At 41.0% G+C, this 23,896-nt stretch overlaps 1 protein-coding gene across 3 annotated transcripts in view; it reads left to right on the top strand.

Moving 5' to 3' along the window:
• Positions 1-11,702: 11,702 nt before the first annotated feature.
• NCK2 (NCK adaptor protein 2) overlaps positions 11,703-23,896 on the top strand; it is a 107,475-nt gene continuing 95,281 nt past the window's right edge. Inside the window, exon 1 of one of the 3 annotated variants that reach the window (XM_061626777.1) lies at positions 11,703-12,492. The gene's annotated coding sequence lies outside the window, so the exon portion shown is untranslated. Of the gene's footprint in view, positions 12,531-13,270; positions 13,370-23,896 lie in introns of those variants that run through there. The other 2 variants (XM_061626778.1, XM_061626780.1) reach the window with 2 other exon arrangements.

The raw sequence follows: 23,896 nt of genomic DNA, 5'->3' as shown, positions 1-23,896 counted from the left end.
TTGTTTGTTTGTTTTTAAATGTCGGTGCAGTAAACAGGCCAAATCTCAGGATTTGACCCAGAGAATTTAAGATCTCACTTTTTTTTCATGCCATGCCCATGAAAGACAATCTGGTAAGGGCCACAATTTTCTTTTAATCTAGCAAATATTTCCAGTAGAGATGCATGCGCTTGAAGGAGACTCCTTTTCACATGTGAACTTTAACTCTTAATACAGATGGGCAATTACGACTTGATAGGTATAACTGAAACTTGGTGGGATGACTCCCATGACTGGAATACAGCAATTGAAGGATACAACTTGTTCAAGAAGGACAGAAGGAATAAAAAGGGAGGTGGAGTTGTGCTATATGTTAAAAATATATATCCCTGCACAGAAATACAAGAAGATGAGCTTGGTAGCTCCACTGAGAGTATCTGGATTAAAATTAATGGGGCAAGTAATAAAAGGAATGTGGTGCTTGGAGTCTACTACCAACCACCCAATCAAGGAGAAGACGAGAATGTAACTTTTGAAAAGCAAATTGCCAATGTTTCAAAGAAGCATGATGTAGTAGTAATGGGGGATTTCAATTATCCCGATATCTGTTGGGAGACAAATTCTGCCAAACACGGCCCCTCCAAGAAATTTCTGACTTGTGTTGGAGATAACTTTCTCCTACAGAAAGTGGAGGAAGCAACCAGAGTGTCCTGTTCATTGCGGGATTCACAAGGCTGAGGCGCAGGTGCAATTAAATCTTGTTTTATTAAAGTAATGGATACATCAAAAGCAGTGTGCTTCATAGAAACCTCTAAGCTAGCTCACTAGAATTCCCTAACTGCACTCTAGACATGCTCTGTAACATGTGAAGAAAGTTGACTCAGCAGCTCAACCCAGAGAGCTGCAGTCTTAAGTAGGGAAAGTTTTAGATCATAATCTCTGACTCCTTTGCAAGTCCTGCCTCTGTCCCATCCACTTCTCGTGGCATCGAGAGCAGGGTGACAGGGGGCGTGCTTCCAACGGCTTGTGCGAAAGAACCGTCTCCTTAGCCACTGGCTCGAGGTCATGGGGCGGTGATGCGCTTGAAGCATCCCAAGAGCCGCTTGGTAAAGGGGGAGTCAACGTGCACTCTGAAACATCTGCCAACGGCTCATCCGACCTGTCTGGGGGCGGCACTCTGTCCTCTTTGGAGACCGTGCCATCCATGGGAACTGGCCCGGACTCAACCTCACTCCCCCTCCCAAGGTCTTGCTGAGACTCAACAACTCCTGGGTCTTCCGTGCCTTCTGACAGCTGGGAAACCTGAAACTCATGTCTCCCCCCTCCCTAGCTCTCGTGGGGGAGCGGAGGCTCAACACAGAGGATCAGCTATCCTTGACTTGATTCTAACCAATAGAGATGATTTAGTGGATGAAGTGGCAGTTATGGGAACTCTGGGGGAAAGTGACCACACCATACTTGAATTCTTGATTTTAACAGAAGCAAAAGCTGAGAGTAGCCATACGCACACCCTGGACTTCGGAAAGCTGATTTTAATAAACTCAGAACAATTGTAAGTATTGTTGCATGGCAAGCCACCCTAATGAGAAAAGGAGTCCAAGATGGGTGGGAGTTTCTAAAAAACGAAATTCTAAAAGCGCAATGGCAAGCAATTCCAACAAGGAAAAAAGGAGGGAAACAACAGAAGAAGCCAATGTGGCTTCACAAAAAGCCTAGAGATGACCTGAAAACAAAAAAGGACACATACAGGAAGTGGAAAGAAGGCCAGGTCACAAAGGAAGAGTACAGGCAGATATCACGGAATTGCCGGGATGGTGTCAGGAAGGATAACGCTGAGAATGAGCTGAGGTTAGCGGGGGATGTTAAAAGCAACAAAAAAGCTTTCTTCAGGTACGTCCATAGTAAAAGACAGAGAAAATAAATGGTGGCACAGCTACTCAATGAGGATGGCAAAATGATAACAGATGACAAAGAAAAGGCAGAAGTGCTGAATTCCTACCTTGGCTCAGTTTTCTCCCAAAAAAGGGTCTGTGACCCTCCCGGGAAACATGAAGTAGAAGGGGCAGGATTGGAGTTTGAGATTGATAGACAAATGGTCAAGGAATACCTCATCACTTTGAACGAGTTCAAATCGGCAGGGCCCGATAAACTGCATCCTAGAGTATTGAAGGAACTGGCTGACGAACTCTCAGAACCGCTGTCTATTACCTTTGCGAAATCAAGGAGGACTGGTGTAGTGCCGGATGACTGGAGGAGAGCTAATGTTGTCCTTATCTTCAAAAAGGGCAAAAAGGAGGAACCGGGGAACTACAGACCAGTCAGCCTAACATCAATCCCTGGAAAAACTCTGGAGCAGACTATAAAGCAGTCAATCTGTAAGCACCTTGAAAACAATGCAGTGATTACTAGGAGCCAACATGGATTTATGAAGTACAAATCCTGCCAAACTAATCTTATCTTATTTTTTGACCGGGTAACCTCCCTTGTAGACTGTGGGAATGCTGTGGACATAATATACTTCGACTTCAGCAAAGCTTTTGACAAAGTGCCCCATGATATTCTGATTAGCAAGCTAGCTAAATGTGGGCTGGATGGAACAACTATCAGGTGGATCCACAGTTGGCTCCAGAATCGTACTCACAAGAGTGCTTATCAATGGTTCCTTCTCAAACTGGGCAGAAGTAATGAGTGGGGTACCACAGGGCTCAGTCCTGGGCCCAGTGCTCTTCAACATTGTTATTAATGACTTGGATGAGGAGGTACAGAGCATGCTTATCAAATTTGCAGATGATACAAAATTGGGGGGCATAGTTAATACCATGGAAGACAGAAACAAAATTCAAAGGGACCTCAATAGGCCGGAGCATTGGACTGAAAACAACAGAATGAAATTCAACAGGGATAAATGCAAAGTTCTACGCTTAGGAAAAAGAAACTAAATGCATAGTTATAAGATGGGGGATACTTGGCTCAGCAATACGACATGTGAAAAGGATCTTGGAATTGTTGTTGATCACAAGCTGAATATGAGCCAACAGTGTGATGTGGCTGCAAAAAAGGCAAATGCTATTTTAGGCTGCATTAACAGAAGTATAGTTTCCAAATCGTGTGAAGTATTAGTTCCCCTCTATTCAGCACCGGTAAGGCCTCATCTTGAGTACTTTGTCCAGTTCTGGTCTCCGCACTTCAAGAAGGATGCAGACAAACTGGAACGGGTTCAGAGGAGGGCAACAAGGATGAACGGGGACTGGAAACAAAGCCCTATGAGGAGAGACTGAAAGAACTGGGCATGTTTAGCCTGGAGAAGAGAAGAATGAGGGGAGATATGATAGCACTCTTCAGGTACATGAAAGGTTGTCACATAGAGGAGGGCCAGGATCTCTTCTCGATCGTCCCAGAGTGCAGGACACAGAATAATGGGCTCAAGTTGCAGGAAGCCAGATTTCGACTGGACATCAGAAAAAACTTCCTAACTGTTAGAGCCATACGACAATGGAATCAATTACCTAGAGAGGTAGTGAGCTCTCTGACACTGGAGGCATTCAAGAGGCAGCTGGACAGCCATCTTTTAGGAATGCTTTGATTTGGATTCCTGCATTGTGCAGGGGGTTGGACTTGATGGCATTATAGACCCCTTCCAACTCTACTATCCTATGATTCTATAATTCTATGTGCTCTTCTAAATAGTACTGCTAGTATTCATGATCATCACCACTACCATCATTTTAGTAGTAATAAGCCTTCCTTTGCCAGAAAGTTAAGGCTTTTCACAACTAACGGTGAAATCCCATAATTAACAGTAAGTCCACTGAGATTAATAGTGCTTACTTCTAGGTATCTATAGAATTGCCACCTAAGACTTTCACAATTAGTATGCTGATCTATCATTGTTCTATCTCATTCCATATTTTCTGGGAGACATGACACTGTAGTCCCTTTGTATTTATTTTTCTTATTATCCTGGTTACCATTTGGGAGGAGGTAAAGGTTCTACTCTATATGTTAAATTCTAATTGTTCTAATTTGAATGATGAACCACCCCGCTATGCTACAATTAAAGGCTTTGTAGTGTGGTATAGTGGTTAAGGTGTTGGACTATGCCCTGGGAGACCAGGCTTCGAATCCCCACACAGCCATGAAGCTCACTGGGTGACTTTGGGCCAGTCACTGCCTCTCAGCCTCAGAGGAAGGCAATGGTAAACCCCCTCTGAATACTGCTTACCATGAAAACCCCATTCATATGGTCGCCATAAGTCGGAATCGACTTGAAGGCAGTCCACTTCCATTTTGGTCCTATTTATGCTAGGAGCTGGCAACAGTAGACATCTTGCAATTCTGTTAACTTTGTTAAATAACTCAAATGGTTTATTTTACATTATTCAAGTGACACTTGTAAGGCTGCAATCCACCACGCCAGAAAGTATCTTTTTAGTCAGGGGTAAGGAATCTCTGATCCAGGGGCCAAATACACCCTTCAAGGCCTCTGTGTTCAGCCCTTGGAACTCTCCCCAGGGCACATTTCCTCCCACAGGCTGCACCCTCCTTGAGTGCATTTGCTTGGCTGGAATGTGTCCTTGAACTGTGACAGTGCCTCTTGCTTGCTGGGAAGAAAACAGTTGTGGGGCACGTGTGAATATCTGTAGAAACCGATGGCTTTGGCATGGCTAGAATGCAACATGCTTTAGAAAGGCAAGATTCACACCCACTGCTCTGCCCATTTTTGCATCTGGTCCTGCCCACCACTAGTGTGTAGCCCCAGAGGTTTGCCTATGAAAGAATGCAACCCTGTGGCTGAAAAAGGGCTTTACACCCCTGATTTAAGTCAGCTTGGGTTAGGCGTGAATCAAGATTTTATTTGTGTGTGATTACAGTCTTAATGCCCTAAAGAAGAGGTAAAACTTTTATTAAGATAATACTGTTAGGGCTATTGAATGAATTAACTTTTATCTAGGCTTTTGTATAGCTAATAGCACAATATGTTTATTCAATGGACACTGATAGCTAGAAATACAGTGAGCAATGATGCTTTTTTTTAATGGCTGGTGGCTACTAGCTGCCGCATATCTCACTTGCTTGTGTAGGGATGGAGGGATACAAATTTTCAGCTGGATGAAATCTGCAAAGAAGGAAGAAGTTTTGAGTTTTGCACTTGTCAGGCAAGGAGCTTTGAGGGGCTCCATTAAAGATTTGAATAGTCTCTATGTCTGCCTGTTCATCCCATGCTCAATGTTTGTATGTGCAAATAAACAGCCATTTTTAAAACACATACACACACCATAAAACTTCAGTACTCTTCATAAGAAAACTGAGCTGGAAATGACTGTCCTTGGAACTCCCTACTGCTTGGAAAAATGGAGCAACAGCAAAATATGATTAAAACATTGGCCTTAGCAAGAGTTTTTGTCAGCCCATAGCAGATTTCCCCCCCTGATGATTCTCTGTAGTGCTTCAGTGCCAGATGACAGAAGGAGGGATACCTGCCTTTCTTGACTCCGCCTTTTATTTAGACTTTGATCACACTTGAGTACTTTGGAGTGGGGAGCAAGCCTATGCAAATTTCAAACAATTTAGTGCTAATTTGAAATGTCTCTAGCAGAGAATGTAAGGCAAGGCTCCCAAGTGAATTCAAGAGAATGAGGGCCTGCCCTGTATCTTTAGCATGAGGATGTTCATGAGGTATTATTTATATGTCTTACTTTTAACATGGAACAAGGCATGAACCATTTCAGACAACTTCATCCCATTAACCAGAGTCGACAACTCCATAGTTATTGCCAGTTTTTTTTTAATAAGATGCTAGTACTCTTATCTTGATAAATGTTCCATGGGTGCCAGCACAAAATGGCTGCCATGGGTAGCAAAAAAAGAGTGGCAGTACTCCATATCGGTGAGTATTGTCCCTCCCAAAAGCACTGGGTACTGTGAATCCCACCCTTGAAGTGGCCTTCTTCATTTTTATCAGTGGCACACAGGAAATAGTATATGATTTTTTTTTATTGGCATTTGTTTATACAATCAACATTTCTATAAATGAGGAAGAGGTCTTTAGACATTCTGGTTTCATTATGAACATGCATAATTAAGTAAAAAAAGAAAGAATCCTTATTAAATAAGGAAGTGAATCTTAACTTGTCAGATAGGGAAGCTAGCTTGAGATACTGCAATGTTTTTTTGCTTAAAATAATGACACAGCGGAATCATTGAGCATTGGATCTAAGTGTCCCTCCCCTCTCCTTGTCATGCACTGATTTAGGCATGAAGATCCTGGCTTGTATTAAGCAAGAATTCCTCATTTCTAAACTGGGGGACTCTAGTTTCCTTCCCTAATCTAAACTGGGGAATTCTGGCTTAATGTCAGTTAACAAACTAGGAGATAAGCACTTACTGGCTTATTTTCATGGTCTGTTATCCAAAACCGAGCTAGAGTTACCTGATCTGGACGCAACAGAGAACTCTAACTAAATACATCCCAGTGTGCAGTGGGAAAAGAGGTGGAGCAAGGGAGAAGCACTCAGCTCCAAATTGTTGTTCTTGGCTCCATAAACCGTGATTTATTGAGGCTTGCATGATCATCTGAACCAGACCACAATCTGTCCGTCTGTGTTTGTCTGTCTGCCACCCCATCCCAGCGATCTCCATTTTTATTTGAGTCTATATGAGAGGATTCAGTCCTACAACTCAAAGAATTAAGAGTTTTAGAACTGCTTAATGCTATTTATGTGCAGTATATTATTCTAGTTCTAATTTTGAAACTGTTTTCAACACACACTACATCTCATTTAATTTTTCTGTAACAAAGCAGATCATGTGGTCCAAGGAAAAATTATAAACGCGATGCAAATGTTAGTCATACTCAGAGTAAACCCAATGAAATAAATCAGCCTAAGCATCACATTCCCTTCTGGGCAACCTTCCGAGGGCCACACCAGAAGCAAAAGTGGCTGAAGTAATTAACGTAAATATTACCTCTGTAAGACCAGTGAGGGCTGAGGCCTGGGATAGGGTGTGTGGCTTAGGGAAAGTTCCAAGGGCCAAACTGAAAGGTCTGGAAGGCCACATGCATATTGGGTCTACTCTAAGTATAATTAATGTTGGCTATTTATTAAGTTATTTGTTTAAACATTCCAAGAGGAAAGAATACATTTTCTTAAACATGTAGAAAAGAAGACCCGTATGAAATACATTTGGTAGTGGTAATGGTAGAAGAGTTAAGACAATGAATGAAGACCATAAAATACCATAGATCCTAAACTCACTAATAACATCTCAGGAATGATCTACACATGGACAGCATAATCCTAAACATGTTTTCTTAGGGGAAAGGCCCATTCAATTTAACAGGACATACTCATGAGTAACATCAACCTTTGAACATATCCTTTCATGGGTAGGCTGTTTTAAATTCTATTCAAGTGGCAGCTGCAAAAATATGGCAAGGTATTCATGTCCAGTGGATTACTACATGGATTTAGCATTGCTCACCATGCTACTCCTTTAAAACAAACAAACAAGCAATCCTCCCCGCCCCCCCGGACACCCAGATAAGCAAGAGGCATTACCTTTTCACCTTTTCCCTGAGATTACTGATGAGGAAGATGAGATGCTATTTATAAAAGAATTTGTTGTAACAAAATGTAACTTTTTAATCTAAATTTACACCAGAATATTAGAAACACCTTTTGATTATATGCTGCATCATGGAAGCATTTTCCTGTCCTGATATCATTTTTCTCGCAACCTGTTTTTAGTAAATGTCACTGATAATTCACTGATAATTCAACAGTCATGCTGTAAGTGAGAAAACCAGCGATGGTTGAATTAGAATCACAGTGCCAAGGATACATAAGTGATTCAGTGGTAACTAATTAAGTATTTTGCATATGTGTTGCTCACTGCATTCTGTAGTGGTAAATTATACATATGAATTCAAGGATATGATCCAGCCAAAAGCATTTTAAAGTCTTGTTTATTTTCATAGGAGATACTTGCAATTTGATTCTATGTAAAGTTAGGTGTACTTAAGTCACCCAACTCTGCATAAGACTGAGATGTACTTAATTCTCGCACTCATACTTAAAAGTGCCTAAGGCTATAGACTGTCCTGAGCACACTTTCTTGGGAGTCTGAGTGAGCTTAGTGGGACTTATCTTACAAAACAATTTTTAGTAGACATGCACAAAGGGCTGTAATTGTTTGCAGCATAAATACTTTAACATCAGAAGGAAAGGGAAGAAAAATTAATTCACAATTGTGCAATTATACTTAATTGAGGATCAGAATGGTTTATGCAAATATCACTTTACCTGTGGGTACAATGTTATATATCACAATTAAAATGTTACTTTTCTTCATTTTTATAAAGTGTGTGGTAAATAACCAGGCGAAATTGAGAACTTTTAAGTTCTACTAAGTTTAGTGGAAGAATTAATAATGTGCTTAACTTCAGTGGAATTGATATGCTCATGTTATGTGGTGGGATGGTGTCAGAAATCGAATTCAGCCATATAGTCCAGGATATGCATGTTTACTCAAAAGGAAGTCCCACTGAATTTGATAAAGGGTTCTTACCAAGTAAGTGCACATAGAAATGTAGTCTTAAAGCTCAGTTGTAGGCACATTTAATTGGAAATGTTCCATTGTGTTGGATGGAGCTCACTTTCAGGTAAGTGTGCATAGAAACTGTAGCTTTATTTGACTTCAATGTAATGCACACTTACCTTGTAGGCCTCATTAAGATGTACTTCCAAGTAAACATACATAGGATCTCAATAAAATGTGAGCGTGAACATCAGGAAAGGAAACCTTATGCTCTGAGAAAGGAAATTGTTTGCTAATTAAACTTTGTCATATCTGATTTCCTCACTGACTCTATACTAGAAATGAGTAAAAGATAAAGTGAGATTCATGGGGGATCACTGGCCAATTTCAGGTGGAGCTCTCACTTGGTACCTACTGATGACTGGGATTGTTGCTGAACAAGGAGGACCTTGATTTGATCCAGTGAGCAATTGTTATCCTTTCAGACAAGAATGCCTATTCAGAATCACTTAGTACGGCATAGTCATGCCTTAAGTGTAAGAGATCTTGACAATGTCCTTTTAGTTTGCAGACAGTTAACACACTGCTGGACTACGAGGATCTACTTAAGGAAGTAGACCATGCAAGATTAAAAGCACCTCAGTTCTGTTCTTTACCTCCATACAAAATGCTTGCATTGGCTGCCTGTATGTTTCTGAGCTCGATTCAAGGTGCTGGTTTTAACCTATAAAGCCTTACACGGCTTGGGGCCACAATATCTGATGGAACACCTCTCCCAATACGAACCCACCTGTACACTACACTCAACATCTAAGGCCCTCCTCCGGGTGCCTACTCTGAGGGAAGCTCAGAGAGTGGCAACAAGGGAGAGGGCCTTCTCAGTGGTGGCCCCCAAATTATGGAATGATCTCCTTGACGAGGTGCGCCTGGCACCATCACTGTTATCTTTTCGGCGCCAGGTCAAGACTTTCCTCTTCTCCCAGGCATTTTAGCATGCGTTTTTAAATTGTTTAAATTGTTTTAATTTTTTTTAATTGTGTTTTAAATTGTTTTTAAAAAATGTGTTTTAAATTTGTATATTTGTTTTTAATGTTTTTAGTTACTGTAAACTGCCCAGAGAGCTTTGGCTATGGGGCGGTATACAAATACAATAAATAAATAAATATGTTTTATGATGCAAAAGCTAATCCAGATGGTGTCCCACTTCTCCTAAAGGATCAAGTCTGCAGCTTGGGGTAATTTGAATGCTTAAGTTACATCTTTAGCATAAAACATCTTTAACCAACCTACATTTGGTTGCCAGCCATGGACAGAGGGTCATGCTAGAGTCATCCATGCCCTGGTACAATGACAATGGGTTACATATAGGGTTGCCTTGAAAAACTATTTGGAAACTGCAGATATATCAGTATATGCTAGCTACATTGTTGACTGGTCTTGGCTGCCCAGAACACACTTTAAATTAAATATAAATAAATTAAATTAAATATCTTCTTTACTGGCTTCCAGTTTGTGTCTGGATACCATTCATGGTGCTAGTATTGGCCTACAAAAGCACATGGCTTGGAACCAGGGTACCTGAGTGCAGACTCCCACATGAATGCACTCATTACCCAAGAGCTGGTTCAGAGGTCCTGCTCCGGGTGCTGTCACCTGGAGAAACCACAGTTAAACAGCTTTGAGCTCTTTACATCCAGGCAGTATATAAATTTTCTTAAATAAATAAATAAAATATACCCTTCTAAGGAGTGGCACCCTAGATGTGGAATGTTCTCCCCAAAGATATTCACCTGGCACTGATATTTTTGATGCCAGTTGTGGTCCCCCTCTCCTCAATCATGGATTATTTTATTTTGTTGGCCTGTGTTATTTCACTATTTTAGGTTGCAATGCTATCCACATTTACCTGGAAGTAAACCCTGTTGAGCAAGGCCAGGCTCAATTCTGAGTAAACATGAAAGGCTTGTGCTGTCCAACACTTGATTCTACTGTGTTTGCTGTTGTTTTTATGGTTTGTTACTGCTGTTTATAGTTCTATTAATATTTGTATTTCTTTTATTTAAATTGTTTAAATTGTTTCATTATTTGTTAGTTGCCTTTGGAAACCTTTGGCTGACAGTCTAAAAGATTAAATATATTACATAAAGATTTGTGAAATAATTGAACTAACAAAATGTTACATTTGTGGATTTTCTTATATCAATAATTCTGCCCACTATTGGCATTGCTATTGTTTTAAAAGCTGTATACATCTCGCTGTCAAACATGCACCTATCCCATTATTTTTGATACAATTAGAAATAAATTCCTGCCCTCCTGTGCAGCCTCGCGAACACGGTACTTCTCGAGTGACATCACAACCCTGCCCAATCAGCCTCTTCGGAGGCTGTGACGCTACACCTGAAAGTTCCTTTTTCAAGGGTGGCACTTCTGGGAATGACAACATTGGCTCCTTTCTATTTTTAGTTGGCCGCATAAGTACTGTATCCACAGAAAACCCGGCATCTTTGAAACCAATCCCGTTCTCTGGATGTGTAAGAAACCTGTTTTCCGTGTCCAGCAAAAACAAACAAGATCAGAAGCGCTTTCCTGCACGCTTTTTTTTCACCCCCAAATGAGCATCACGTGCACAACTAGTCTTTTAAGCAGCGAAGTTTGGGCGCGGATCTGGATTTTTCATTTGTACGTGTCCGAGTCCATTTCAACAGTTTCGAGTCTGTTCAGCTGATGTAACATAAGAGCTAATCGGGCAAACTCGCAGTCTGAAATTGGACTGGAATTGCACAGCAACACAGATTGGCAAAGTCCACCACGGCCATTGATTCGGACCGTTTTTTAACCACTAAAAACAACAAAAAACATGTAGGGGCTATTTTCGCGTATACAAACGTTTCTGTGAACAACCTCATCCAAAGAGAAAAATACAGACGTGCATGATTGTAGAGCGATGACGATCGTGCCTGAGGCGCCCTTCAGCCAGATCATCTGCAGAGTTAGGCGCGCCTAACTCTGCACAGGATTGGGCTGGCTTTCCCCCCCTTTTGGTTCCGTGTTTAGCGCCGGTTTCGTCCCTCCGCAATCCAATCCAGTTTGTGCTTTCATTATCCAGAGGTAAATCCCAAAGAGTTTAATGCGGGGTTGTTATCTAAGTAAGCGCGCGTTGTTTTGCAGACCGAGCGATAGAACCTTCCCTTCCAAAATGTAGAGGCGCATAGGTGTGAGAAGACAAGCATGGGGGAAGACTGCAGTTTTTGTATCGTCCTCTCCAAAAATTGTTTTCTTTCCTTGGCTTTTTCTTTCCTACCCGACGGCGAGGGGAGGAAAACAGGAATTAAGAAAAGGTTGCAGCGGGAGATCCCCCCAGGATACGGAAAAGGAAGCCAGAGGAGAGGAGTGGATATTCGTGGGTCTTCCATCACCGCCTTTCCTTTACGCGATCCCGGCAGCACGAAGGGAAGGGGCAGTCAAGGGAAGAAGAAGGAGGACGACGACGACAAGAAGAAGAAGAGGGAGGGAACTGCCTGCCTGTGTAGAGGGGGAGGGGCCCGGAGCTGTTGCCGAAGCTAAGCGGAGAGGAGCGGCGGCAGGAGCACTGGGGCCTTGGACACGTCGAGCCGGGAGGGGGAGTGAGAAACCCGTAAAGGAAGCGGGGAGAGGCCGGCGGCCCCTCAGGAGAACGCGGCCCGATAGCGTCCGGCCGCTGGGCGAAGGGAAGAGATAGAAGGAAGGAAGAAGCCACGAGCAGAGTAGGCAGGCAGCCGGGCGGGGGAGAGAGAGAGCAGCAGCCGCTGCCGCCGCCGAGACAAAGAGCGGAGCCCGCCGGGAAAGAAACCCACTCCTCTGCCCTCTCCTTTCCGCCTCCTCCTCCTGCCATTATTAATCCGCTTCCCCCACTCCCCGGGCCGGAGAGTTCCAAAGCCCCCAAGAGGATTCCACGCAAGACCGTCGCCGCCTGGTCTGTTCTTCACAAGCCAGGTAGGAAAGGAGGGAGAGAAAGAAAAAAGAGCGAGCGAGTGAGTAAAAATAATACGCCGCCATAAACTTGTAGCGGCCGCCGCTGGGGTCGTCCGAGGAGTTGAGGGAGGCGAATTTTATGGCGCTCCTCAAGCGAAACCCTTCTCTAGCCTCCTCACCCCCCCTGTCCCATCGCCGCCGGGCCTAGCTGGCGCGCCCGTGTGGAAGGAAGGAGAGCCTTGAGGATTGGTGCCTCCGCCCTTCTTTTCCCTCCGTCTTTCAAGCTCTGGGTTTTGTGACTGGAAAAGCGGGGGTTGAGGGTTTGAGATGGTGGAAGGAGGAGATCAGAAGGATTTTAAAATGTAGATTTTGTTTTTTTAGGAGAGAATCAATTTTGTTGTGGCTGGGAAGGGGAACTCTCGGGGAAAGAAGCTGCCTTCTCTTGCTCCCGCCATCAGAAGAGAAAACGGGGTGGGGGTGGGGAGAAGACAACTATTGGCGAGTGTGGCCCTGGGAAATGGTGTTTTGTGTGTGAATATTTGTTCCCCAAATAAAGGGGTTAGTTTAGGAATCTCGAAGGAAAAGCCCGGGGTTGCTTTTTCTTGGGGTGGGTGGGAGAAGAGGCGGGGAAGGGCCAGACAGAGAAGTGTTGAGTAGCTTTGTTGGGTGTTGAGAAGCACTGCGTGAGGGATCTAGGTGGAGCTCTGTGTGGGTGGGTGGGTGGGGTGAGGGGATGGACGGTGAGGTTGGAAGTCGGTGGGAATCAACTCTCCCCGCCCCCTCGTCAGCACTTGCATAGGAGATCTGGTGTTGGAAAAAGGAAAGGTTTCAGGTCCACCTGGTCCCCTTTGTGGCATAGAAGGGAGGGAAGAATATAAGGAGGAATTGGTGGCCCTAGGTGAGTGCTTGTAGGAATGGGGTGGTAGATAAGCTGTTTTTGGTTTGAACTAAAGATGGAGCAGCAGTGCCTTATGCTGCTTGAGTTTTTTCATAAGGCAGTTGCTTCTTTTTTCTTTCTTGTGTCGGGGTGGGGAATGGGGGCTTCTGAGCCTGAAGTGGATTGATATCTCTGCTTCTTGTTCCTCATATACAAAAAATAACCATAGTAGCCTGCCTGTATAGGGTAGTTGTACTGATAGCATTCGAAAGGGGTGACTAACCTGTAGTCCTCCAGATGTTGCTGAACTGCAACACCCATCGCCTCTTGCCATTGGCCATGTTGGGTGGGGCTTATGGGAGTTGTAGTTCAGCAACATTTGGAGGGCCACAGGTTAGTGATACCTGCCTTATTTAAGTACTGTTTTTAACCACCCCTGCCCTGTGCCAAGTATTATTATGATTATTATTCCATGCAGGTAGTCACTTAATTGCATTTATAGTCTGATCATAAGCACATATACTTGTATGAAGTCCTATACCTGTGTGTAGGGTTGCATCCTTAGGTGATTTTAATTGGGATATTTTGGTCTAAGGTTAACCACTTCCTTCTCTCATATTATACGTTTGCAATTAATCTGTGCCCATGCATTGTTTGAAAACACTGAAATCTGTTTCCTTTGTTAATCTTTACTTAGCACCATTTCAGATTCTATGCAGAGGCAAGCCTAGGGAAGCTGCGGCCAATAATGGCTCCCTGTCAAGTACACCTGTATGATATACTTGTTTGTTACATTCACGCTTTACATTTTAAGGTGTCTACTGGTCTTGGGCAATAGCACCCTCTCAAAATATGGATTGAGAGGTGGAAGCAGCTGTGTTGTTGGTAGTTTGACAAAATCTAGGTTTTGTGGGGGGCTTTCTGGAGGGTTATGATAATTGTGACAACTGGTTTCCCTAACATTGAAACACACAAAAGGTACTTCAGAAATGGCCCTTACCTCAAGGCAACCTTCCATAACTCATTGTGAAAGTATTGTCATTTTTCATCAAGTTGTTTCATTTACCATGTCAATAATACTTTTATATGGCTGTTATGAACATGCTATGCAAGGAATCAAAATGAGGAGAATGGTAGACTGCAGACTTTGCTTGGAAGAAATTATAATCCTACATCTTAATCTGGATTTTACCAGTGTAGACGTGCTTTAGTTCTTCACACAGTGCCTCTGCCCATCATAGAGAGGATGATTTACTTCTTTTCTAGAAAACAGGGAACTGTGGGATATGTTCATTTGACTTGAGTGATCATTATCCTGCTGGATGGTGGGGTAGTTAAAATGTGTAAATAATCCAGCATGAAAGCATGCACACCACTTGATAATCTTTACATAAATATCTGACTCTGTTTACTTTCATTCATATGAAAATAGATTTGATGCTCTATAGGGAACTTGAGGGTAAAAATTAGTATCTAAGTCAGTCTTGATAGTTTTACTGTTGGCAATAGAACTTTGGGATCTTGAACTTTTTTATTTTGGCATTGTAAATTTGGCATTATAGTCGTATGTATATATATATATTCAGAAGATAAATTATGTCAGCAGATAAGTGTGACTGGCTGTTGGTTCTTTTCTTTCATTCATTTCAAAGTATTTATAAGTCATTTGTAGGTCCAAAGTCCAAACCATCACAAAGTGACATACATAAAAAGAATCATACAAGATACATTTAGACACATCTTATAGGGTACAATTATTATTAGAATGTACTTGGAATCACACACATCATTAACACTGTTAAGGAAAGACAGCAGTGAAGAGAGGTTTTCAAGGCCCACTTAAAAGCCTGTACTGAAGGAAACAAGTGTAACCAGCAGGGAGCCAACCAGAAGGGAGTTCCATAACAGTGGGGCCACCACTGAGAAGGTCCTGTCCCTTATGCATGCCAACTTAACCTTCCTTACCAGTGGGTATATGAGCAAGATCTCTGAAATAGACTTTAGTGTATGACCAGAGACATACGGGTGAAAGAAGTCCTTAAACCAGTAGTACCAGACTGGTTTAAAGGTTTATGCGAGGTTTATGTGAATTGGGCTTGGAAACATACTGGAAAGCCAAGGGTGGTAAACCTGTGGGCCAGATCATGTCCACAAAACATTTGTTAGTGATCCGCCAGGAAATCCTCTTCACCAGGAAATCACCCCATCGCAGTACTGGGCTGAGAGGTTAAAACTTTTTACAAGTGTATGCAAGAGACAGCATGCCTACATATGTGGTAAGGTGCATATGTAGTGGCCGCTTTGGCCATGATCACCACTGACATGTGGACCTTAGAGGGTCAGTCAACTTTTAAGACGGTTTGTACTCCTCTGATAAGCAATGCAACATATGTGAAAATGGTATTGCAAGTTCAGACTTTCTGGCCCCCAGTATGCAGGTGGCTGCATTGTGCATCTACTTAAGTTTCCAAGCTATTTTCAAAGACAGTTCAATGTAAAGTGCATAACAGTAGTCCATCTGGGAGAAACTAGTTAATGGGTAAATGAGGCAAAGTCTGGTCACTCCAGATAGGGCTGCAGCTAGTATACAAGCCTGAGCTGATAGAACCCACACTTAGCCACTGCTGTTACGTTTCCAAGAGCATCTCGTAGCTGCATATTTGGTCCTTCAAGAGGTGTGCAAACTCTATCCAGGGTCGGTTTGATAACTTTATATGACAGAAGTAACCAGGGACAGAGAATGGAGTCTGCTACCATCTTAGTGGTATGTCCAATTGCAACCCTATTACTTCCATATAGGTGGAATGGTTGCCATTATTTTTTGTGAAAATCAAGTCCTGCATCTGAGGACAGTGTTGTGCTCAGCACCTCTAAAAATATGTGGCCCAGCTTCCACCAATAGGTAGCTCATATGGCCCCCTCCATGTACACCCTGCCTGTTGTAATGAACATTTACTGATAGTCTTGCAGAACATTGTTGTAGGAGATGAGGTCAGGCCAGCTTTTATGCTTCAGGAATGGGTGTGATGGGTAAGGACGTGGTGTAATGACCATTGTGAACTTGGAAAAGTGGAACTCTCCTCTCCTTGTTCCCCCTCAGACATGATGGACCTTTGACTAGTTATTAAATAATGGCAAATGTTCCGTAAAGTGTTTTATTATGCTTGTCTTATGTAGGTACATCAAGCATAAATCAGTTGTATTCCTTTGAGATTTTAAGGGATATGTTATGACTAAAAAGTATTTTATTATGAATTTGCTGTAAAGTTTGGAATACTTAATTAGGATGGGACATACTGATGGCTGCAGCAGCGCAACACTTAGTTAAAATTCATTTCACAGTCTTATTACACCAAGTGCAGATGGTACAGAATTAGGATGTAAGGCTTTCACCAATAGGTGGTAGGATACTTAGATCATGTATTCTGGAATGGCATTGATTTCAGAGGGATTTCTTTTGCCCCTTGTAGCTATATAGGAACTTGAAATGTACATGGATACCTGACGTTGGTTGTATTTTAAATTCTGTTACATGGGTATGAATGCATTATTTAAAGTTATGTCCACTATATTAGGATTAATCAATAGGTTCTAACACAGCTATTCAAAGTGGGTTTGTTACATTGTTTTGAAACTTGATTCCTTTCCCAAATATCTTTCTCTTAACTCATTTAAATTCATTAGGTCAGTTGAAATGATATTTATATATAACTTCCAGTCGGTTACTGAACATTAGCTAATCCTCTGCAATGCTGTGCAGGACAATGCTGTCCTAGTCTGCCTTTTCTTAATGATTTGTAGTTAGACTAACAATCTAGTGCAGGATTTTCTAGAACAGACCTTATTTCCCCCCAGTAATATTCCTTCTTTATATTACAAGTGCAATCCTATGCATACTCACATTAAATCAGTAGGACTTGTAAGTAAATTATATTAGGAGTGGGTGACTATTATATAATAGATACTTAAAACAGTATGGAATTCATTATAAGCCACTTGAGCAGATACTGTAGTATTTTTTTGTCCTCTATATTGCATTTAGGACACACGTGGGTAATGTTTTGTTATTAGAGGGCACTGAGTAGTAGTGAGAATAGTAGTACTGTTTGTTGGTTTTAATGTGGGTGGAAGGCTGGAAAGCATCTTTATGGGAAGAAGGTTGAAAATCGGGTAACTATGAAAATTCAGTGACAAGTTAGTGTTGGTAAACATTGGTTTAAAGCTTGGCTGTGAAAAATAGTGCTAAGAATAATGAAGAATACTGAAAATTGTTAGTAAACTGGTGATGGGGTGGGGGACACATTCTGTTAATTAAGAAATCAATAGAAAATAAATATAAATTATAAATATAAAAAATAAATAGAAATAAAACAAGAAATAATTCTGCCCTAAAACTATGCTTCTGACTTAGCTTGGACTGAAAATTTTGAACCTAAAGGAGGTGCTTCACATACAACATTTTTAAAAAATCTGTAGATATTCTGTATATTTTTCTAGAAATATGGATGTTGGGAAACTGGTGTGTGCAGAGGAGTCCCAACCTATATATACACAACAAAATAAACTGTTCAAGTGACTCTGTATGTACTTTTTTTTTGCCTCATTAAAGATTATGATTTTTACATTAAGGCCTAGCTTGCACATAACAGTAAGCCAAAGTTAAACTATGGCCTGCCAGGAATGAGCAAGTGGGCTGGTGCACACGGCTCAAATTAAACCTGACTCCTACTCCCTTTGCTGCAATGGAAGGAAACAGACCAGAATATTGGCTTAGTGTTATGTGAGAACCAGTGCTTTTGGTTTGTTTCTCTCCAAATAACCCATGAGAACAAGCCAAGAATAAACCAAGGTTTATTTTTGTTATCTTTTCTTGGATTCGAGAGAAGCAAACTTTGAGAATTGGCTTAGGTATACAGTAACGTTAGTGCAGCACTTGAGTTTGTTTCCTCTAGAGGGAGGAGGGGATGGATGCAGTTTGAGCTGCCTGAACCAACATGTTTGCTGATTCCTGGTGAGCCATGCTTTGTTTGACTCTGGCTTACTGTTAGAAGCAAACCAGGCCAATGTACAAAGTGGCCTAATACGACTGCAAGTGAACACAAGAAGTATCTGAAGTTTAGAAACTTGATTTTCTGACTTTGATAAATTGGCACAAACTTTCAATCAAGCTAATGTTCCTTGATTTGGCTCCAGTAAATCTAAAACCATTGTGGGTTTCATTTCACCTTATGATTTTATTCAAAACTTTTCTCCTGTAATAGAGGCTTCAGTGGCAGCTGCTTTGCTTCTGTAGTGTCCACATGCACAATCTCTTGTGACTTAGCTATTCTTTTGCCTTATTTTGTTCCTGTTTGTTTTATACTAATTAAAATGCTATGTTGATTTCATACTTCCTTGTAGTAACTACAGCTTTATGGAGGAATTTGAAAAGGATTCTCTTTCAAAACCTTCATTTTGAGAGTTCAAAAATAAGCAGAAATAAGCAATAAGTAAGCAAAAACTTTTTACGATCTCTAAAGTGGCCTAAAAGTTCTTAAAATAAATAGACCGATAGCAAGTTTTGTTAAAGTTATCTTATATAAATGGAATACTAAACAGATAATCAAAATACAAGAAGGAATGCATGTGTAAAATATATATTTATTTTAAAGTATTTAATTAAAATGACCCAGTGGCCTGGTTCGCATGATATGTTAAGCCAAGGTGTGACTTATGGGGACCATACATATCTGTGGGCTCTAGAGAGAAGCTTGCAGTGATTTTGTTTTGACCCTGATCTCTTTTGCTCTTGCACTGAGCTTTCTTTTTGGGCCTATTAGTGAGGAAAAGGTTTAACTTGGGTTCATACAACATGCTAAGTCAAACCTTGGCGTAGACCAGTGCAGTGCGGGATAAAAAAGACTGGGGAGAAGTTAGTGGCTGCAAGCTCCTCTCTGGAAGCCTTCACCTTCATGCAGTTCTGTAAGTAATCGTTTGGCATGCTGTGTTCATTATAATAGAAACTTTTCACATGAAGGTAAATGCTTTGTGTTATCTGGAAAATTATCTTTGCATCATTGAAAACCTGCATTGTTAGAGAAGCAATTACGTTGGTAATGCATTTATTGTCATTATTACTTAAGATTTTTTAGGAATTTATTGCCGAAACTAACAAAAATGTTCTTTAATATATTTGTTGTGATTTGCAGTAGTTTCTACAGTGTTTTAAATACTTTCATCAATGGATTTGAAAGGCCAGTAAAACACTGTTGAGAAGCCCTCGATAGAATTTGTTTATGCATGTTGGTGCAAGCCAGAGGTAAACATGGTGTAGCTCCATTGAGATAAGTAGGAGTCAAGCACTTGAGGTTTACTGATCTTAGTGGTTAGTGATTATAGCATCTGTAGTCTTTATCAAAATACCTCAACTCTATATAGGTTACTCCCAGATAGAAGTATTTTGGATTGCAGCCTTAGAATACTTGCAGATGCAGCAAACAGAAATCCAGGAATTAGCATCCATTTTGTGTAGTATTATTCTAGCAATCCAAGTTTCTGTTGCAGATTTAATTAGTTACATTTAATAATCTTGTCATGCATTGCATTATTCTCTAGTGTTTCACTTTATAACAGATCACTTTTCTTTGGATGAGGATACTTTATGCATTGCAGTGAGATAATCTTGCAGTCTTATGAAAAATAATATTGAATTTTTTACTTTCATCAAAATAATGTGAAGATAATTGGAATAAAACATTAACATCAGGATTAGAAAATACTTTAAATTTCATGTGTCAGCACTAGAGTTTAGGAGACAACCCCTTTCAGAGCTGAACAGAAAAAAGCAGATTTCTAGGTTACACTTAACAAACTATGCCCAGGTGACCGAGGATTTTGAAATTTTTGAAGTTCTACTTAAACTTTATAGACCTGTGGCTCACAAGATTTTTGAAATCCTACAAAAAATGTGTAGACCTGTGGCTTAGCAACTGTAGATTGCTAAAAGAATCTACAGTTTTATAAAATGGAGCAATTTTATTTCTGTATCTGAGTGCCACATAATCACAGTACAGTACACTTCCTCATACATTTAAGAACATAAGAAGAGCCAAATATCTATTTAGTCCAGCGTTCTGTTCTCACAGTGGCCAGTCACATGTGGAAAGCTCATAAGCAGGACGAAAGTGCAGTAGCTGTCTTGTGGTCACAATCCTCATCAACTGTGGATTGCAATTGCTTCTGATACTGGAGATAATATAGTTGTCATAACTAGTATCCATTTATTTCTCCCCCATATGTGAAGGCATTCATAAATAGTATTGAGAAAAATACTCATGTTCTGAACCCTAGAGGTTGAGACTAATCATAGGTACTTTAACCAAGGTAGTATACATTTCAAGTTGGCATGCTCAGTGAAGGAGTTCTTCCCAGTTTAACAGTATTATTTTTATTCGGGTTCCACAAGCAGTATAATGCATGCTTTAGATTGCCTAGTTGTCACCTATAGATGATGCCTATGGCTTTAACTCTGCTGAGCCCATAGTAAGCAAGAACAGAGGTGGAGGGTGGGGATGGAGTTCTGTTAGCTGAAACTTGACTTGATTCTTGAAAAACATAAGCACTGTCTCTGGCGGAAGACCTGGTAATCCTATAATGCCCTCAATTTATTTGGAAGCGTTTTCCATCCAGTAGTGTTCAAACAATACTAACTTCTTCAGTGACTATTTAAACACTTTTCTCTAAGAAGCTTAAGGCAGTGTACCTGGTACCCTCCCCCCCATACTCACAACATCAAACATTCTGTGCCAACAGTTTAATATGGTTTATGATACCAGCCAATCAACAACATGAGCTTGGAGCAGTCAAGGAATCAAAATGTATGCATAACTGAAGAAAATGATGTGCTAGAATAATGTTGCAGCTTCACAAACAATAACTAAGAATTTGTTCAATTCTGCTACCAGCAACAATTTTCTCCCTAAGCCTGCTGAACAGTTTCTTTACTAATCCATGGTTCTAAGCATCGAGTATGCTTTGGTAATGTTTTGGCTCAGTGTCCGATAGACTATAAAATACTCTTTAACTGGTTCTGAAGTATTAACTTCTGCATTTGCTTGCTAGTTATTAAGGTGAATGTCAGTATTAACGTTTGAAGATTAATTAGTTTGTTGATGGACGAGTGCTTGAAAGTTTACCATTATTATATGAATAAGGTTGCAGGAAGGGTTCTTCTGAAAATATTTCATAGATTAAAATGTCCAATATAAGAAAATGGGTACTTTCAGTACCATTAATGCTCCACATAGCAGTTAAAATATTTCATGAACTTTTAACATCTCGTATTTACCCATGGTACTATTATAGTTGATATCCTGCAGTAGACTAATTGAGAATCATCTTCATTTCTGATTAATGGCAAGTTAGCAGCCAGGAAATGATCCAGAATTAGAAGCTAAAGAAGTTGGTGTTCTAGCAGACAGCTGAGCATGGCAGTACATTTTGTTCTCTTTACCACCTACACTTAATATGTTTGGAGGAGATTGAAAAAAACGTATTTGATGTCTGTCAGCTTTGTAATCAGTCCAGATGCTTTTATCTTAAATAGACTATGGAAACCTTCATCATCAAATTGAAATGGATTTGAAAAATGTGAAAGCTTTGCTACCAAATCTTGTTTTTATTAGAAGTTAAAATATAATGGGTTTTATCCAATGGTGACTTGGTGCTAGTGGAAAGCACTTCCACTCATGCAAGACTAGGTACTTGATTTTATCTGCTCCCTGAACCCCCCCTGAAAAGCTGTTCCTGAAAGTTGGAGGGACAGTATGGAATATTGCAGAAGGCAGCAGTAGGTAGGGGTTGATTGGTGAAATTGGATGCCCCATTTTGAGTGAATGTAAGTGCTTTCTATTAGGCAAAGCCACCATTGGATACAAAACAATATATTTCTGAGCCTGGTGTGCTGATAGAATGACAGACAGTGATTCTTTTTAAAAAATAACTATACCGTGGAATGGAAATTAAAAGAGGATAGAAAGTATTTTTGATGAGAGGTGCAGGCCATGAAGGCCATTTTCATGCTATTTTTTAAATTGCTGATATAGACTAATACAGATATAACTTTCCCAGTGCATAGTCATGATAGAAGCAATTGGACCTTGCTGCAGAATTGTTCTCTTCCATCTATTTAAAGTGTGAATTTTCCAGGTGTGCCCTAGCTGTGATTAATTATTGCATCATGTTTCATTAATTGTTAATGCAGTGACCTTAACCATGCTTAGAATTAATCAGGGTTTCTGTTTTAACCCAGGACCTGAAATTATGGTTTAGAATTGGTTTCAGATCCTGGTTAAGCAGGATCCCTGGTAAGCTCTAACCACAGTTAAATGTTATTGCTGCAGCAATTTTAAAACTCTGGTTATAGTTTAATGGTTAACTATGGTTAGGTCTAGTGAGAGAAAGTCATACCAAAATTGAATAGTGGGGAGGATGAATTCCTGCAGCCTGTTTCAAATGGTTAAAAGTTTAAAGCTGCAGTGTTAAGCACACTTAATAATAAGGAGTAAGTCCATTGAATTTGTTCTGACTCAGGTGGCATACGAACCTGTTTTCGTATTCTGCTGTTGATTATTATGAAAGCTTGCATGGAAATTAGTAGGATTAATATAAACACATAGATGTAAGGTTGTAACTTATATTAGACATCTTGCTCAGTTTACCAAGTTTCTATTAGTGCGTATTGGTGGTAGAAGCTAAATGGGAGAGTGAATTTCTAACCAAATTCAGAAAATTACATGAGTTTTTGATGCACAAAAGAATTATGCTATAATATTAACTTAAATACAAGGCGGGGGAAACAGGCCAAGCCGGCATCGGGGAACCAGGGATAGATGCTTAATATCCATCCCTTGTTCCGGGCCTGTTTACCACCAGAAGATAACTGGGGGAAGCAGAACTCCATCCAATCTTTGATTGCTGCTGTGCAACGCCAGGTCTGTGGTACAGAAAACATCACTCATCCATGATATGATCATGGATGAGGACGCAGACCTGGTGTGTATTACGGAGACATAGCTGGATGAGGCCTCAGCTCCTATACTTGAGGCCATGTGTCCGGCCGGTTTCCGATATGCACAGCAGCCGAGGATTGGTAGGCGGGGAGGGGGAGTGGCAATCATCTATCGGGAATCTTTGTGTTTCGCCAGACCCCCTCTCCACGAGACCAAGTTTGTTGATTGCATGTACTGGAGGTTGGGCCCAAAGGGCAGTTTAGGGATTCTACTTGTGTACCGCCCACCCCGCTGCACAGCAGAATCCCTGACTGAGGTGCTCGAGGTGATCTCGGGCGTGCGGTTGCTCTCCCCCAACCTTGTGGTGATGGGGGATTTCAACGTACACGCCGAGGCTGTCCTCACAGGAGCCATGACTTCTTGGAATCTGCACCTTAGTAATATAGGGCCTACCCATGTAGCCGGTAATGCTTTCGACCTTGTGTTTGTCTCGGGAGGGGAGGAAAGTGCTCTGAAAATGGGGATGATTTCTTCTAACCCCGTGTCATGGTCAGATCAC

Source organism: Rhineura floridana, chromosome 5, assembly GCF_030035675.1.
Source record: "Rhineura floridana isolate rRhiFlo1 chromosome 5, rRhiFlo1.hap2, whole genome shotgun sequence".
Classification (NCBI taxonomy): domain Eukaryota; kingdom Metazoa; phylum Chordata; class Lepidosauria; order Squamata; family Rhineuridae; genus Rhineura; species Rhineura floridana.
The sequence above is the reverse complement of the archived record's forward strand: the minus strand, read 5'-3'. Positions and strand labels throughout refer to the sequence as shown.